Source organism: Aulonocara stuartgranti (assembly GCF_965226115.1).
Source record: "Aulonocara stuartgranti genome assembly, chromosome: 8".
NCBI classification, from domain to species: Eukaryota; Metazoa; Chordata; class Actinopteri; order Cichliformes; family Cichlidae; genus Aulonocara; species Aulonocara stuartgranti.
The window spans coordinates 5,964,637-5,982,297 of record NC_138959.1 but is presented as its reverse complement, the minus strand read 5'-3'; the positions used below and the strand labels follow the sequence as shown (position 1 = coordinate 5,982,297).

At 39.3% G+C, this 17,661-nt stretch overlaps 1 long non-coding RNA gene across 1 annotated transcript in view; it reads right to left on the bottom strand.

The window, feature by feature from the left end:
• Nucleotides 1–16,555: 16,555 nt before the first annotated feature.
• Nucleotides 16,556–17,661, bottom strand: part of LOC309713504 — a 51,554-nt gene continuing 50,448 nt past the window's right edge. The window contains exons 3-4 of the long non-coding RNA XR_014278596.1: nucleotides 16,765–16,919; nucleotides 16,556–16,604 (exon numbers count right to left, since the gene is read on the bottom strand). This is a non-coding gene — a long non-coding RNA (uncharacterized lncRNA). The remainder of the gene's footprint in view (nucleotides 16,605–16,764; nucleotides 16,920–17,661) is intronic.

The window sequence follows — 17,661 nt, the reverse complement described above, 5'->3', positions numbered from 1 at the left end:
GTCATGGCAGTTCATTTAATATTTGAGAGATTTTGAAGTGAACTGGTTAAAAGCTTGGGTAAAATGTTCCTATTCAAAAACTAAAAATCATAACTCAACTTCCAAAGTAGAAATAAAAGCAGGGTTTGACTTGTCTGTCTTGAAACATCAACTCTGTCAGTGCGCCCCAGGGCAGCTGTGGCTACAATGTAGCTTGCCATTGCCAGTGTGTGTGAATGGGTGAATGACTGAATGTAGTGTAAAGCGCTTTGGGGTCCTTAGGGACTGAGTAAAGCGCTATACAAATGCAGGCCATTTACCATTTACCATAACTGCATCTCCCATGTGAAAGTAGCACTAAGGACACATGATATACCTGCACTTGTATTATACATATATAACAGGAATGCGTGGGAAACACTAACAAACCATGAAGCAATACAGGCTGTGAACAAAACAACCAGCAAATGTGTCGATTACCTGCGAGAAAATAAACAGGCTTGAAAATGTTATCCATAAATTTTGACTCATAAGTTTGTCCAAAAAAAAAACATCTTCTGCAATATCCTAAAAGCAAAGGTTCAATTTTAGTTCTGCTCGGTAACAATGAGTGGGATCCCAGTAAAATCCCTCCCCAGTGTTGCCAGTAAGGTGATTATGGAGTATCATTTCCTCTAGCTGTGGAAACCCATTTTCTGGGTCAGTGGACCCCACCAAAGGACTGATTGAGTCTTAATAGGGGCTCCCTCAAGCATACATTTGCTCTCCTTGTATTTGAGACAATGGGCCCAACGCAGCAGTTGAGCAACAACACCCTTACTGAGAAATGCTGTAACATCAGAAGAATAGAGCACAATGCAGCAATCTCATACAGCCTCAGCTGGATTTAAATGTTTACATTTTAAAGTGAATTAATGGAAGATTTTCAATTTTAAAAAAACCTGAATAACCAAATAATATTTCGAGAATTTTGCTGAATGGTTCAAATGTCCACCTCCAGGTGGCAGACAGCGTGATATTACCATATGGAGGTTGCTCCTAGAACAATATCATAGTTGCTCCAGAAGCATCAGCGCTTCTGGTCAGCGGCTCAATCTCATTTAGTCAACATAATTTAATTTTAAAGTAAAGATGCTTTTAAGGTTAGATAAAGAGTTTAGGATGAGGTGAAGGTAAGGGTGAGACTGGGTTTAAGTTAAGGCAGGGTTTCTCAAGAGGTTAGAGCCTCTGCAGGTGTGGCGTGAAGAAACAGAAGGAGTGAAACTGAGCTGAAAATATTTTTTAACCTCAAGTATAAGCAAAAAAAAAGGTTTATCAGCATTTATTTCCCTAGAATAAGCCTTCTTTATTGTTCATTTGTGATTTAAAGTAAAGAGGGGGGACGTGAACTTCATCACTTCTTAAAAATTGGTTCATTTGAGAGCCATGCAGGGAGCAGATTGTGAAAAACAAAGAGTAATACTGACTTTATATACTTTTTGACTTTTAGTTTACATTTTTTGTATACTTACTGTATAGTTGGATTAGGTTTAGGTCTCACTAGGTGAAACTGGGACACATTTTTCTCTAGTGAAGTTGCCACAGGGTCACCAAGCCTTAGGAAACTCAACTCTTGGTTGGGTTTAGAAAGCAATCGTGAACTGTTATGGCTCCAGTGATGGAGCAGGTCAGTTCTCCCCTTCACTCTGAAGTGTCCAAAACACTAAAATCAGTGTTGTTCCTGCCATCCATGGCAGACCAGTGCCATGGATGGCGGTTCCACAGTGTGACTGGGTGCATCGGGAACACATTGTAAAGTGCAGACCAGTTACGGTAATGGTTTGGACTGAAATTGACCCTTTCACAGCTTTAAATATGTTTTAGAAACCCTTGGAGGCAAATATCCCACATGTGCTTTTTCTCCACAAGTCACAAATTTATAACATCAAATGACCAGCATGGATTTCTGCTGGATGTCCTATGTAGAGCTTTACAGACCATTATCTTCATGTTGCAGCTATCTATCAGCAGTAATAGTGTTCAAAATATGTGGCTCAGCTGGTCAGTGGGCTTCTCTTGATGGTGTTTGCGGTGCTATTGGTACTATAGCTTAGCTCAGCTGCAAAGAAGACCAAAGTGAGAATACAGGAAAGGATATAATTTCTTTTTCACTTCAAAATTAAACACATAATTTTGCTTGAAATGTTTCCAAATTTATTAAAAATCAAAAACTAAAATATAACATTTACATAAGTATTCACAGCTCAGTACTTTGTTGAAGCAATTAAAGCCTCAAGTGTTTTTGAGTATGATGCTACATGCTTGGCACACCTATTTTTGGGCGGTTTCTCTCCGTCTTCTTTGCAGAACAAACACCATCAGCTAGGATAGGGAATATCAGTACAAGGCATTTTCTGATCTCTCCAGAAATGTTCAATCTGGACCAACACCGAAAATTATCTATGTAGCAAAATATCTAACCAAACAGACACAAACATGACATAATGAAAGTCATGATGTTGTAGGCAAGAAAACCATGACGAAAAAAACCAAGAAATCCATTCTAGAGCAGAGGTTAGATGATAGCAAACGTCATTTAAATATAAGATTTATAAGATGCTACAGTAATTCAAAAATTCAGATAAAAATAATAAGAAAGTCAAAAATAAAACATGCTGGTGCTTCTTCAGAAAAAGTCAAAAGACCACAACCCAAAAGCATTACAGCAAATTATTCAAGGTCTGGCTTTATGTCAGTGTGGTGAAGACTGCGTTTGACCTCTTTATTTTCTTATCCATCTACTCATGATTCGCCCTCAGAAGCACTCACGCATGGCATCAGCAGTGGAGGAGGGAGGAGGAGGAAGAAGGGAGGGATCCGTTGCTCCCTGTGTAACGAGATTCCCAGCTAATCAGTGACTTTCCTACCTTATCTTTGCTATCAGGACACTCGGGAGGCCGAGTAACCCAGGATGAGCTGATGTCATGCCGAGATGGGTACAGAGGGGGAGGAGTGTGTGTGTGTGTGTGTGCGTGCGTGTGTGCGTGCGTGTGTGTGCAACCCATCCATTTGTGTGTGCCAAGGCCATGTTTCAGACATAGTTTGTGTCTGTGTGTGTGTTTCTCTGAGATCAGGAGATGAGGTTAAGTCATATGACTAACGGTGCCCCCATGGACCTCATGATGTAACACAGTCAGACCTGGTGAAATGTGGTTCAAACCACTGTGAGGACATTGCTACCATGTGGGGACACTTTGGCTGGTCGACACAACGTCAGTGAGTGTCCTTTCAACAAAAGAAGCAGTGTGTGTGTGTGTGTGTGTGTGTGTGTGTGTGTGTGTGTGTGTTCGGCCAACACTGTAAGGGTTTTGTTTCATTTTGTGTGCTGCAGTGTGCTCTCAGAGGTACTGTAAATGCACAGCCAGGCTATGCCTGTTAAAGTATGTCAGTAACTATACATGTCCTCAGTTTACTTTCAAAAGTAACTTGTAAATTCAATTTAATTTTATTTATACAGTGCCAAGAGAAGGAAGACAGGATAAAGACATGCTGTGGAAGAGAGCCAGAGATTAATAACAAGCATGATTCAATACAGAGAGGTCTATTAACACATAGTGAGTGGAAAAGCCGACTGAAGAACACAAACCAAACCATACAATACTTGTAAAATTTCAACTATAAAATCACATGTACAGAAGTAACAAGTAACAGCACAAATCTCAAAAACCAAAACTTAATAGGAAAAATGGCACACGTACCACTTCAGATAGAGCTGCTCTCATTTCTAGATATTTGACTTATTTATTAAATACCCCAAATCATGACTGTCCAGAGTTGGGACCAGGGAGCAGAGTAGCAGTCATACATGCTGCTCTGCAGATGTCCCCATCCCCATACAGACTGTTTCTGCTCCCATGAAACCAAAAACCAGCAAAAATAAAAGTAATAATAATTAAAAATTCACAAAGAACAATATGACATCCTCAAGTCCCCCAAAGGGTAAATCAGTTACGTGTACACTATTATTCATACATTTGATCTCTCTCTTCTAAGTGCTTCAGAGTTTCTATCTGATTTCTGACTTTAATCACATTTCATGCTTGGTTCTGATAAATGAATTGTTGCAGGTGATTTTAAGTACAGGTTGAAAATGACAGTCTTAACATTATTTATTAAACTCAACAAGCTACTCTCAAAATGTACCTGATCCCATTCATTGTTTTAATCATACTCTGGATCCTGTTCAGATATACGTCATAGAACCTGAACAACCTGAAGTAGATGTCTTTCTGAAAGTGCTGTAACTAAATTAATGGAAGTGACTCCTCCGCCGTTATCTTCTTCAATGCCACGCACACAATGCGGAGCAGCTATCTAAACTCTAAAACCACAGAGGTCGAATATCTTGTTAATAGAGTTACATCCTCACTGCATACAATTCTGTTTAGTGTAGTTCCTTTGAAAGAGAAGGCAACAAATCAGAGACGCTTGACTCCCTGATATAATGCTCAAACGTGAACAGATACGACGTAAGCTGAAGAGGAATTGGTTGAAAGATCTTCATTCAGCCTAAAAAAAAGAGTGTTTTGTGCTGTAAAAACACTTTTCTTAAAGCTAGGACATCTGACTATTCCTCAGTGTAGCTAGGCTGGCAAAGACGTTCTGTTGAGCAAAGTATTCCTTTAACCTTAACTAGTAATGACTTCATGAATTTCTTTCCAAGAAAATGTAACCATTAGAGAAAAGAATATTCACAGCCTTCACACAGATGTATCCTTAAGTACAAAAATTTTAATAATGGCTTTACTTGGAGTCTTTATTGAGTTTTCTCAGGTATCGTCAATAATTTCCTCATCTAAACCATCAATGTGTCTTTTAGACCCCCATCTTAAAGACTGTTTTATTATTAATTAATGCTGCAGTTTAAATATGACGTTGATCTTTATGAAAAGGCTAAGTACAAGGTGGCAGCAATTAAACGATTACTTGAAAAACCTTACTTCATCAAGCTTAGTTAATAACAAATTAGTTTCTAACCTTTTTACTTCAGAAATTCTTGTAAGAGTAGTTGCACAGGAACTGCTCTAGTGAAGGTTTAACATTACCCTCGTGTGGCCTCTGATAATGCCTGCTTGTCTCTGACATCCCTGCTTGTCCTGCTAGACCTTAGAGCAGCATTCGATACCCTTGACCAGAGTATCTTACAACAGACATTAAAACACATGGTTGGTATTAAAGGAAATGTGCTGCAGCTCTTTGAATCATATCTTTTTGGCCATAAATGAAAAGTCTTCTTCACACACAAAAGTTAGTCACCAAGTTCCACAGAATTCTGTGTTGGGACCATTACTTTTTTTATTATACAAGCTTCTCTTAGGCAGTATGATTACAAAACACTGTATATGTTTTCATTCCTATGCAGATGATACCTACATTTATTTATCCAGGAAAACATAAAGACAGAATTCAACTAGTTAAAATACAGACATATCTTGAAGACATAAATACCTCGATGATCTCTAATTTCCTGCTAAACTTTAGATAAAACTCAGGTTAGTGTACTCGGTTCTAAATATCATATCTAACCAGATACTTTAGATGGCATTACCTTTGCCTCCAAAAACACTGTGTGTTTGGAGAAAGTTTCTTTGTTTTGTTTTGTTTTTAACCAGGCTCTGTCTTTCAGTGAGCACATCAAACAAATATGTAGGACTGACTTCATTTGCGCAATATTTCTAAAATTAGAAACATCCTGTCTCAGAGCGATGCTAAGAAGCTAGTTTGTGCATTTATTACTTTTAGGTTGAACTGTTGTAATTCATTATTATTATGTTGATTTTAAAGTTATCTGAAAAGCCATCAGTTGATCTAAAATGCTACAGCGAGAGTACTGACCGAGACTAAAAAGCGGAACCATATGGGAGGCAGAGGCTTTGGCTTCCAGGCCCCTCTTCTTTGGAACCAGCTCCTACTTTGAATTCAGGAGACAGACATCCTCCCTACCTTTCAGATTAGGTCTAAAACTCCTTTTTAGAAGTTCTAAAATCTTTTTCCTACATTTCAGTTAAAGTAGAATAGCTGTTACCTAGCTCAAGGTGTCGGCTCAGTTTCACTCAGCAGTGGATTTACAGTGTAGACACACGGATTTAATACAGTACAATAGCATCAAGTCTAAGTTCATATTTACATATCTAATCATATTTACAATTTCAAGAGTGAACCATTTTTCTTATTTGTTTTTGTGTTGTTTTGTATCTTTTTTTGGTATCTCTGTAGGTTCTTTTTGTTAGATCATAGAGCATGTAGTACATACAGTATGTGCTTTCATTGAATTACCTCAAGCATTAGGTATTTTAAGGTCCACAGTGTATGTCGAATGATACGCCCACAAAGACCATTAAACAAAGAAAAAGAGAAACTAAAACCATGACCTGCATCGGATACGCGCCTCGTGTCTTTGGAATGAAGTGAAAAAGAGTTACTTTCAGGCAGACAGCTGCAAGCAGACAGGCAGGTAAGTAGAAAGGCAGGTAGACAGGCAGGTCGATAGAGAGACAAACAGGCAGACGAGCAACATCTCCCTGATTGCCACAAGAGGTGTCCCTTACATTGCCCCACTCTCCAGTCAATGGAAAAATGATCTCACTCCTTCAAACGCCTCTGACTTCATACCCTGATGTTAGACTGAGAAAGGGCTGACATCAGTGCAGCTTTACCTGAGCAGAGCAAATAAATAATAATGACATGAGTAGGGAGTGGCCACTTCAAACCAGGCCAAGTTTTCTCAGGGGAATGTTGTTTTTATTGCATCATGTTGCATGGTGTTATACATGCAAACATGGGCTGGGGAACAATTACAATAAGGTGACATGAAACATGAAACTGCTCAAAAACTGTTTCAAATGCACGTTTCTTAAATACATGGCCAGGCAATCTTTAAACAAGGACTCTGGGGAAATCTGGTATTATAGTCCTAAGTTGTTCTTATTTATTTTTTGTTTCGATTTCAATTAACTTTCAAGCATGTGCTCCAAGTGCTGGTTGTATTAATACATTCAACCAAGATGACAAATACAAACTCTAAAGACATTAACTGTGGGCTTTTATTTTCTCATGTCTTTGATTTCTTTTCACTTCAAGAAAACTCCAAACAAACCAAAGTGCGTCACCGCAGTGTGAGAACGTTAGTCTGTTTATTGGCCAGATACGTCTGTGGCGGGAGCAACAAAAGTAAATACAGGAAGAAGATGCTCTGTTCTGGATTTACTCCCAGCATTTAAATTTATCTGGCAGTGCGTACTCTTCATGTCTATGGTCTGTTGCATTCCACAATTCAAAGCATCTTCAGTTATAGTAAGGTGTTTAGCTGAAATTTGAAGTATTCACCTAGTAGTGGGGTCAGCTCTAGGTTACATTCTCACCATAAAAAAATATTTTTGAAGTAGACCAAGACCAATTCCTCCAAGGGGTCTCTGTGAGGTTGTTTGGGTCCACACCCAGACCCCGAGTACATTTACTATATTCAGATTTGCACAAATGGACCAGAGTTTAAACAAACTGAACAGCAGAGATGTGAAAGCACCTTTAATTTTATAAGGGCTGTAGCAGATTTCTTGTTTTAAGCTTTTATTTTATTTCAGGATAAAATAATCTTGTGGCTCTTTTGTGCAAGCTATTTAGGGTACCTGTTAGCAACAGCTGAGTAGACTGATGCGAAACGTGTGCAGGTGTTGTCCTATATTTATGTGGCAGAACTCGGAAAACTGGAGGTCTAAGATTCAAGGTTACTAATAAATATTTCTACTTAAACCATCTCTTCTAGCTTTAACCAAGCACAAAACATCAGCTTCCTAGCTAAAAGTCAAGTGTGCACCTTTCAAGCACTGCATTCTTCCCTCTTTTAAAGTGTAAATACTCGTAAATGTAATTTGCAATCTTAAAAATATTAGGAGCAAAACAACAGATATGACGGTTTAGATGAAAGTCTTGAGAGAATTTGGTCTTTTTCACTTTTTTACTTTTGCTTTAGCTTCCAAATATGTTTAACTAACTATGTCACTTTAATAATTATTATTATCATGAATATGTCCGTCTATCTAATCAGTTGCAGTCCACATGAAATCCAATCAAATATGATGTCGGGTATAGACAGATGTGTCCTGATAAATGACAAACCCTGATTAGAATTGAACATGCATAATGTCACATAGAGCTCTATTTAGAGAAACTGTTTATAAGTTGCGCACTTACTTCTGGGGACAAACTGTTTTACTTCACTTGGAATTTATTGTATCAGGAAACCCAATAAGTAAACAGTATATGTTTATTGGTTACACTGGCTAAGCACATTTTCAGTATCAGGTCAAAGTCCCAAAGTCTACATTCATACAGCCCCTCCTATCAAGTCTCAGACAGCTCAAGACTGTCCTGTGAAATCAGCAGGAGCTTAAATGCTTCTTAACCAGTTATAAACATTGCATAGGTTCATAGAAGACAGAAGTTAAAAGTTGGCATTGATGGACCCCAAGTTATTAATACCTACGTACGTCTGCAAGCATTGATTGAAGAAAATAAGAACAACCCTAGGTTTCTCTTCAGCACTGTAGCCAGGCTGACAAAAAGTCAGAGCTCTTTTGAGCCAACCATCCCTTTAACGTTAACTAGTAATGACTTCATGAACTTCTTCACAAATAAAATTTTTATCATTAGAGAAAAAATTACCAATAATCATCCCACAGATGTAATATTATCTACAGCTACTCTTAGTACCATTGATATTAAGTTAGACTCTTTTTCTCCAATTGATCTTTCTGAGTTAACTTCAATAATTACTTCCTCCAAACCATCAACGTGTCTTTTAGACCCCATTCCTACAAAACTGCTCAAAGAAGTCCTGCCATTAATTAATTCTTCGATCTTAAATATGATCAACCTATCTCTAATAATCGGCTATGTACCACAGGCCTTCAAGCTGGCTGTAGTTAAACCTTTACTCAAAAAGCCATCTCTAGACCCAGCAGTCTTAGCTAATTATAGGCCAATCTCCAACCTTCCTTTCATATCAAAAATCCTTGAAAGAGTAGTTGTCAAACAGCTAACAGATCATCTGCAGAGGAATGGTTTATTTGAAGAGTTTCAGTCAGGTTTCAGAGCTCAGCACAGCACAGAAACAGCTTTAGTGAAGGTTACAAATGATCTTCTTATGGCCTCTGACAGTGGACTCATCTCTGTGCTTGTCCTGCTAGACCTCAGTGCAGCGTTCGATACTGTTGATCATAATATCCTATTAGAGCGATTAGAACATGCTGTAGGTATTACAGGTACTGCACTGCAGTGGTTTGTATCATATCTATCTAATAGACTCCAATTCGTGCATGTAAATGGAGAGTCCTCTTCACACACTGAGGTTAATTATGGAGTTCCACAGGGTTCAGTGCTAGGACCAATTCTGTTTACATTATACATGCTTCCCTTAGGCAGCATCATTAGAAGACATAGCATACATTTTCACTGCTATGCAGATGACACCCAGCTCTATCTGTCCATGAAGCCAGATAACACACACCAATTAGTTAAACTGCAGGAATGTCTTAAAGACATAAAGACCTGGATGGCCGCTAACTTTCTGCTTCTTAATTCAGATAAAACTGAGGTTATTGTACTCGGCCCTGAAAATCTTAGAAATATGGTATCTAATCAGATTCTTACTCTGGATGGCATTACCTTGGCCTCCAGTAACGCGGTGAGGAACCTTGGAGTCATTTTTGACCAGGACATGTCCTTCAACGCACATATTAAACAAATATGTAAGACTGCTTTCTTCCATTTGCGCAACATCTCTAAAATTAGAAATATCCTGTCTCAGAGTGACGCTGAAAAACTAGTTCATGCATTTATTACTTCCAGGCTGGACTACTGTAATTCATTATTATCAGGATGTCCAAAAAACTCACTGAAAAGCCTTCAGCTAATCCAAAATGCTGCAGCAAGAGTCCTGACAGGGACTAGAAAGAGAGAGCATATTTCTCCTGTTTTGGCTTCCCTTCATTGGCTTCCTGTTAAATCCAGAATTGAATTCAAAATCCTGCTCCTCACATACAAGGTCTTAAATAATCAGGCCCCATCTTATCTTAATGACCTTGTAGTACCATATCACCCTATTAGAGCGCTCCGCTCTCGCTCTGCAGGCCTACTTGTTGTTCCTAGAGTATTTAAAAGTAGAATGGGAGGGAGAGCCTTCAGTTTTCAGGCCCCTCTTCTGTGGAACCAGCTTCCAGTTTGGATTCGGGAGACAGACACTATCTCTACTTTTAAGATTAGGCTTAAAACTTTCCTTTTTTCTAAAGCATATAGTTAGGGCTGGACCAGGTGACCCTGAATCCTCCCTTTGTTATGCTGCAATAGATGTAGGCTGCCGGGGGATTCCCATGATGCATTGAGTTTTTCCTTTCCAGTCACCTTTCTCACTCACTATGTATTAATAGACCTCTCTGCATTGAATCATATCTGTTATTAACCTCTGTCTCTCTTCCACAGCATGTCTTTATCCTGTCTTCCTTCTCTCACCCCAACCGGTCGCAGCAGATGGCCGCCCCTCCCTGAGCCTGGTTCTGCCGGAGGTTTCTTCCTGTTAAAAGGGAGTTTTTCCTTCCCACTGTCGCCAAAGTGCTTGCTCATAGGGGGTCATATGATTGTTGGGTTTTTCTCTGTATCTATGAAGCGCCTTGAGGCGACTTTTGTTGTGATTTGGCGCTATATAAATAAAATTGAATTGAATTGAATTGAATTCATTTTAACAAGGCTTTATTAGCTTAATATCGATTTAAGCTGATTTGACACATGCATTGCAGACCTGAACTTTTTTGTGCATGATCCAACTGAGCTGCATGGGAGAGTGCAAAAGCCTGATTCAGTTAGATCTAACATAAAATGGTCTTAAATGAACTTAGTACCCAAAGGCTGTGTCATGTTAGACTTTTGTAATCTAAGAATAGAGCAGGGAACTGTCGTCTATTCTTACATGGCCAGTAAATTCACAGCAAGCATGTAGGGCATCCTGTTTCCTCCCTCCTGCATGCTCCATTGATGCAGCACCCTCACCAAAATCAAACGAAATATTACCAGTAATATTAGTATTGCATTTAATTCATTTTTGTGATGACTACTTTGTGGTTATTTCAACACTTTTCCTAAATTCTGCTCAGTGTCTTGCGACACTAACAGACTAAAATAGAAGCCCCCAACTACTAGAAATTCATTTTTATTGTTACTGACAGGCATCCAGCATGTGTCAAAGAATATTTTTCATTGATGCAAAATTGTAGAATCTCCACTCCCAAGGACAAAGCTTATGTCAGAGGCCCTTAAACCACATCCTATCTGCTCCTGGACAATCAGACCTACATACAGTGCATACTCCTCTATCAAGGGCAGTCATTCACATTCCTGCTCTGGTGATGGCCCAGATGGCACAGGATGGCATGGGTGCTAGTCTGACATAGCCTGGTGGAGAACTTCAAAGACAGTGTGGCATGCCAGGCATTTCATACATGTGGAGCATTAGCTGATTCTTACAGGTGCAAAAGGTCACCTTGTGTCTTTGGACTTCCTGTGACAGTTGTTTGCAGGGTGTGTGTGAATGTGTGTTTGAAGAGGGGCATCTCTGTAGTGATGGTAGGGATGTCTCATGTGATTTACTTTTTAACTATAGCTGCAACTTCCATGTTTAAACATATTTAATATCTAATAATACTTTATTTGTCATTGTTTGAAAATAAAGGCAACATTTGATCTAGAAACATTATGGAAGGGTTTTAGATAAAGAACATCAGAGTGAAATATCTCGACAACTACTGGATGGATTGCGATGAAAATTTACAGACAGTTATGGTCTCCAAATAATAAATCCCAACAACTAGAAGGCTGAAAGAGAGGATTTGGTTATGTTCACATATTTCACGCATGTTTCACGTATGAACTAAAGAAATTGTTGGGAGAATTAGAACGGGAAGTTTCTTTTGCTTGAATGTAGCTTACAAGGGGAACGATTCCCTGGAAATATTTCAGGATCATCTGCCTCCATCTCACATGTCCTTCTTTCCTACATCCACAAATCTTCTCTATGGTCTCGCTTCCTCCTGTCAGGCAGCTCCATGTTCAGCATCCCATGCATTTAGATATTTAAAAGTCATGGTTGTACACTGTTTATTTACCATACACCTTTTAAATGAAATATTATTGTAAAATGTGAATATAAATTTTGATGTTTTTGACAGGACACAGGCTGAAATGTTGAAAAGTATGGTTGCCGAGTACACTACCAACCTATGAGGTATAATGTTAGTTGCATTATGTTAGCTTAACCTCCTAGGACCTGGTGAACCACATTTGTGGACATCACATTTTGGGTTATTTAGACCAAAATACTCAATTTTGCTCAACAAGGGCCTGATATCCACTTAAAAGGACATTATAGTGCTACTGTTCTATCTAAATTTAAAACAAATATCCTCGTATGTGGCTCTCATTTTTCTTAGAAACAAAAATTAGGTAAAAGAAATAAATAAATCTGGTAATTCTTTGTTTTTACATTTTACAGAACCCCAAGCAGCCCAAATTTCAAAGAGAAATTAAAAATGTATGCCGTGGAAGAGTTCAGGTCTTAGGAGGTTAAGCATTTATATAATGTTAGCAGATACTGTCAGCAGTTTAACCTATGAAGCATTGTTGATTAGGACGGACCGTCATCCACTTGCAACATTTGCAGAGGATAGACGAGGACATTTTCAGGCAAACCATAAATTGTAGTCCACCGAAAAAAAGATTGGTGCTGTCATAAAACCCGTTACTTATTTCCATCTATCCTTTACATTACAGTCATATTGTGGCAGCAGTTTGCTATTGTCACTAAAAGCACCGCTTGCCACTGTACTTACTGAAACTGTAGCTGGCTCCAATTTACTGGTGCGTCCATTCACCAGTAACAATGACTTGTGCTTATTTTTAGCGGTGTGCACATATCCATTGTGGATCAACCTTCTTTCAAAGTAAACTAATGGGAGACCAGCGTGCGAGGGAAGCTGTCACTGGTTCTACTTTCACTTCTCCGAGATTAGTTATGATCTGCGCTTTGTTTCAAAACCCATTTAGCTTTAGCAAATAAATGAGCGTCAGTGAATTAGCATTGCAACAGATGAGTTTCCTCTTGATAACCACATTGAGCAACATGTGTGATGTAGAGGAGATCGAGTAATAAAACTACTTTAGTACATCATCAAGGAAATCTCTGACAATGAAAACAGAAGCTAAATCGACCAGGTGCAGGCTCAGCAGCACTTTCAGATTAGCATCTGTGAGAAATCACTTGGTCCAGCAGTTTTTATAAACACTCCCCCGCCAGTGTTCACCGTCACTCCCTTGTAGATATTGACAATCACACACTGTGTAATATGGATGATTTTTTAAATTAATATATTTTATTTTATTTTTAAAATCAAGATTTAGGCTTGTGTTTCAGAGGTCATGAACAGCTGTTTTGTTGTTTGTTTTATTGTTTTTGTTTTCAGAGCTGCATAATCCTCATAGGACAGCAACAAACATCATTTATAGGATATGATGCTGAACATTAAACAGAATGTAAAGTATTTTAAATGAGATAAACTTTAAATATATGCAGGAGTAATATTGATCATTTAACACTGATGTGAATCTTTTTTCTGCAGAGGAATTATTTTTACTTTGTATACTTTATGCACACGTTTTGTGCGTACTGAAGTGTAGTTTAAATAAAATTCCTCCACTACTTGTTGCTGTCAGCTACTAGTCAATAGTTTTTGGTAAAATAACAGGTGTTTATTTAGCTATACAAGTAATCAATATTGTACCATTCCTGACTTTCAGGTTTTGAAACTTAAATAAGTCTATCGCTTTTTAACCAAACTCCTTAGACTACCTGGATGACTGAGAACCTACACAGAGATATCCAGCCAGGAAGGAGTGCAGAAAAATGAAGATGTCCATGCAGACTGCAGACAGTCAGCATAAAGGGTTTGTTTTAATCTGATCTGACTTGTCTTGTTAAATTGTTAAATAGTGGACGGAGAAGATTTTATTTGTCTGTATTTTGTGTGGAAAAAAAATCTACACTGACAACAAAGAATATACAGAATCATACAGAAACTTTAAGACATTCCTTGGGATAGTTTTCCCTGACCCTCACATCCTATTAAACTCACAATCACCCATAGTAGGACATCTGCGGTCAAGCTGCGTTATCAGGTCTCCTAGTACCGGATAAACCCAAACTAAACACAACCACCCACTTGTTCAGGCCTCCAAACAGGCTTGTGTGTTGTTTTGGTGGAAAGATCTGGAGGCATTGTTTACACCACAGAGTTAACAAGGATTGAGAGTCATTACAAGCAGGAATCCAAGAAAATTAGACAGGCCCCCTTGTGAAAACAGCACAATACAGGGTTGCAAAACCATGAAACCCCAGCAGAAAATGTGGAGCACAGCTCAGGAAAGCTAAAATAACTTGTTATTAATCTGTTTTTGTTCTTTCGATCTCAATGCCAGGCATCCCATAACAGACATCTTTATCATCAGTATGCCAAACAGTCCTACCATCTACATGTCCTGCCTTTGATTTAACAGAGGAGGTTTTGATGAAGGGGAGCCCATGCCCCGAGGCCAGCCCCACTGGTTTTCCCCTTGTATGGATAGATAAACCAGCTGCAGCCCTATAAATGACATAACATGGGATTTTTTTGTCTCCTGAAATTAGCATGGAAATGAAGTGGAAAATGGGATATAAATGGAAATGTGGGTGAAGAGGGGGCTGCTGGCAACAATAAGAGGGTTTACTCAAAACCAGCCCGATGTGAGCAGTGGGAGAGTCAGAGAAAGAGACATAACAAGGCTCTTCTGTGTCTTCTCAAAGCTATTCTGCTTTTAGAACAAAACAGCGTCTCCCACAACTGACTTTGGTCTCCATGATGGATGTCTGGCTAGTAATAGAAGCCCAGTTTTATGGTGTCGGTATGTCAACCATGGATAAAAACGCATTTGAATGTATCTTTAACAGTCTATAAATGACCGGATGCAATAGCAAGTGGTTTATGTTGCGAATAATAAGTAAAAATATCCTCCTTCTTTAAAGAATAATTAGTTGTGATAATCTTTTGTATGTTTTTGCCATAATATAGAGAGTGTAGACTCGGTCATCATCGTGCTTAAAAACTCAAAACACCAGATTAACTTAATCTACTTTACTTTCTTCCTTTTGCACAAATGACTGAATCTGAATATCACAGTTCTTTCAACATTTTATTAACTTTTTCTTCTTCTTTTATTTATTTACTTTTGATTTTGGTATGACACCGTGTAAAAATAACATGCACACTATCATCCATGATGAGGAATCTGCATTTGGGAGCATGTTTGGTTTAGTTGACCACCCCTTTCAGTTGGCTGTCTGTAGGCAAATACCACTGCAAACAGACCCGACTGTGATAGCATAAATTAAGCATTAGGAGTACGAATGCACTGGAGCTTTATCTCTTAGCCTTACCTTAACCTCCTAGGACCTGGCGTCCACATCTGTGGACATCACATTTTGGGTTATTTAGACCAAAATACTCAATTTTGCTCTACAAGGGTCTGATATCCACTTACGAGGACATTATACTGCTACTGTTCTATCAGAAACAAATATCCTCATATGTGGCTCTCATTTTTCTTAGAAACAAAAATTAGGTTAAAAAAAATATCTGGTAATTCTTTGTTTTTACATTCATCGGGTCCCAATCAGCTCAAATATCAAAGAAAAATTAAAAATGCATGCCGTGGAAGAGTTCAGGTCTTAGGAGGTTAATGCAAATGTCCATGCCTCCATAGACTGGCCTTTAAAAAAAAGTTGATATCACCCAGCCGTTTAAGTACTGCAGCGGTTAGCACTGGCACCTCACAGCAAGAGGGCAGAGTCGATTTGAATTCAATCTGGGACCTTTACGTGTGCATTTGGTCTGTTCTTCTTAAGTCTGCGTGGAATCTCTCTGGTGTCACCAGCTTCCTCCAACAGTCCAAAGATGTACATGGTGTTAGGTTAAGTGGTGATTGTAAAAGATTGTAAGGACATACAGGAGAAAAACACAAATAAAATCAAATAACAAATAAATACGGCATAGATTACATTTATGTTTATGATATATTCTCCCATTTCAAAGCATTAAAATTGGTATTTTCCAATGTGTATGTATGTGTGTGTGTGAGTGGGAGTATCTCTGTGGGGGAGACTTTAGAGTCAGCTTTGTGTTTGTGTTCCTGGCAGCTCAGCTGGGACGGTGCAGCTGCATGGCAGCCACTTACAGGGCCACCAGTCAAAAACAACCCTATAAATGCTATTGTGCTCACCTGATTGATCTTTCACAAGCTCAGGGCAGGCCAGACAGGCTGACTTTGGAGAGGAATGGCAGGGAATGGTTGGTGAACAAACAAGCGAGCCAGTGTCTGCAGCAGAGGAGGTTGGGCCGCAGGTGGCGAGGAGGCACGCTTGGGTTGGCGCACTAGCCTTCGTCAGATGCCAACAGTGACATTTCCTGACTATGGCTATACACAAGCAGGCATCCCAGCAACGGTGCAGCGTCCTGGGGGGAATGAAGAAAAGGACCTTGGGTGGATTTTACAGCACACATGGGCGAAGGAGGAGGGGGAGTGCACATACATGGTAGTATGCATTAAACATGAAACAGACACTTCCTCATAAACACACAACCTCTTTTAACCTCTCTCTTTTCACAGACGCACCTCCGATGAAGCTCATCTGCTGCAGCTGAGGCGAGTGAAGCCTGTCTTTGGTGCTGGCTGCACATCACTGCCAGGAATTCCACAGGGTGGTGCACGGGTGGGAAATCACTTGGTATGTCTCTGTGGTCTAAAACCCAGCAGGCAGTAACAATCCTCTGCACATTGCCAAAAGGCGTAAATCAAAATCCTGGAACCAGCCTCAGAGTTAAGAACCAAACATGTCAAGCAAAGTGAATCACAAATCAGCTCTCAGCTGTCTTGTACATACAGGCTCAAATGCAGCATGATCACCATCAGTTTGTCAAAGCGTAGCAACGTGATATAGTCTTTTAACGCCTTAAACAATAGGATCTTTTCAGGAAGGTTCCAAGTTTCAATAATCCCGCATGACCTTTGGAGGAAGTGTCCTGTAAAATCATACAGCAAACATAGCTGGCTCTATTTTGTCTAGAGTTATTTTCAGGTATGTATTGTTTGCAAAGGAAATTGTCCTGGATGTAAATCAGGCACCTTGGGTTTTGGACAGGCAGGACACGAGGCAGCCCTGGGGGGGTCTAGATTTGGCAACATAGCATACTAAGGATGTGAGATAGTCGGGAGCGGAGGTGGAGCTGATATTATTTTTGGTCACCTTGGGGGGAAAAAACTGGAAAAGGTGTCTTACATGTTGCAAGGACATGTAGGACATGCACACAGGCAGTACACACAGTTGTTCTTGTTTGCATTATGAAGGATTTTCCAGTTGGCATGGCATGTCAGAGAGGCTGCTCTTCCTTGCAAGCCTATTCCATATTCCAAACAAACCGAGCTCCCTGTTAGCTTCCAGCCTCAGAGTGTTTGTTTTAACGGTCCACTGTCCGTGAAGACATCTGATGTATGCTTCAAGATATAGAAGAA